The sequence below is a fragment of the Otolemur garnettii genome, unplaced genomic scaffold (genome assembly GCF_000181295.1).
Source record: "Otolemur garnettii isolate 467f Iridium unplaced genomic scaffold, OtoGar3 scaffold00118, whole genome shotgun sequence".
Taxonomy (NCBI): Eukaryota; Metazoa; Chordata; class Mammalia; order Primates; family Galagidae; genus Otolemur; species Otolemur garnettii.
In genome coordinates this window covers 678,566-679,991 of record NW_003852513.1, presented here as the reverse complement: position 1 = coordinate 679,991, position 1,426 = coordinate 678,566, and the positions used below count along the sequence as shown (strand labels likewise).

Here is a 1,426-nt window from a genome sequence, read left to right as displayed (position 1 = left end):
AAAACTGTCTTTTCTTATTATTGCACTACAACCTGGTACTGTGATCTCTTACTTGGTTTCCATAGTTATTGTGAAAGTATTTTTTTTATTCATGTATAGTTTAAATTGATGCTTCTGTGGGGGAAATGTTCACTGGAGAAACCTAACTCATCATTTTTTCTGCCCACTTTTGTAATTTACTTTAATCCTTCAGTTAAAAAGACATGGACACATTGTGATAGGTTATTAATAGTTATTAAATCTAGGTTTGGTCTTAATTTTTGGTATGCATAATCATTTTCATAACAAGATTTTTAAAATTAAAAAAAACTTTTCTGTGCTCATTTCAGCAGTATATATACTAAAATTGGAATGATACACAGAAGATTAGCATGGCCCCTGCACAAGGATGACACACAAATTCATGAGGCATTCCATATTATTTAGTTTTCAGTCCAGAATCCTTTATTCTGCTAAACTTAGCTTCAAAGGGATGGAGAAATCAAATCTTTTGCAGATAATCAAGCACTGAGGAATTTCTCCACAATAAGACTAATTCTACAGGAAATACTTAGACCTATTCTTAATACTAAATACTACAATGGACCACCACCAAAGTAAACACCTAGAAGGCAAGGCCAGAGCTTAGCTTCCACAATGGCACAAAGGATAAAACTACACAACAGACTATCGCATAATAAGATGAATATAATTCCACCACACTTATCAATACTCTCAATAAATGTCAATGGATTGAATTCACCACTGAAGAGACATAGGCTAGCTGATTGGTTAAAAAAACACAAACTATCCATATGCTGTCTCCAGGAGACATGCCTAGCCCTGAAGGACAAATTAAGACTCAGAGTTCAGGGATGGAAAACAGTATTAAAAGCAAATGGAAATCACAAGAAAGGAGGGGTTGCAATCTTATTCTCAGATACAAGTGGATTCAAAGCAACTTTAGTTAAGAAAGACAAAGATGGACATTTTATACTGGTCAAAGGAACAATACAACAAGAAGACATTTCAATTTTAAACATTTATGCACCTAACTTAAATGCTCCCAAATTTATGAAACAGACCTGAGGGATCTGAGAAATATATCAATTACACCATAATAGTTGGTGATTTTAACACCCTTCTGACAGAACAAGACAGATCCTCTAAACAGAAACTAAACAAGGATACAAAAGACTTAAATGTGACCCTAGAACAAATGGGATTGATAGACATATACAGAACACACCACACCAGAGCAAAAGAATATACTTTTTTCTTGTCAGATCATGGCACATACTCCAAAGTAGATCACATTGTATAATACAAATCAAACCTCAGAAAAACTAAAGGAATAGAAGTTGTACCATGTCTCTTCTCAGACCACAAGTCTATAAAGGTGAAGCTCAACTCCAACATAAATGTTCATCTCCACATAAAGTCTTGG

General features: G+C 34.2%; 1 non-coding gene across 1 annotated transcript; it reads left to right on the top strand.

Annotated features, from left to right (window-relative positions):
• The first annotated feature begins 316 nt into the window (after positions 1 to 316).
• Positions 317 to 423, top strand: LOC111727689. Its single transcript, XR_002775174.1, has one exon. It is a non-coding gene; the product is annotated as a U6 spliceosomal RNA (small nuclear RNA).
• Positions 424 to 1,426: the final 1,003 nt, after the last annotated feature.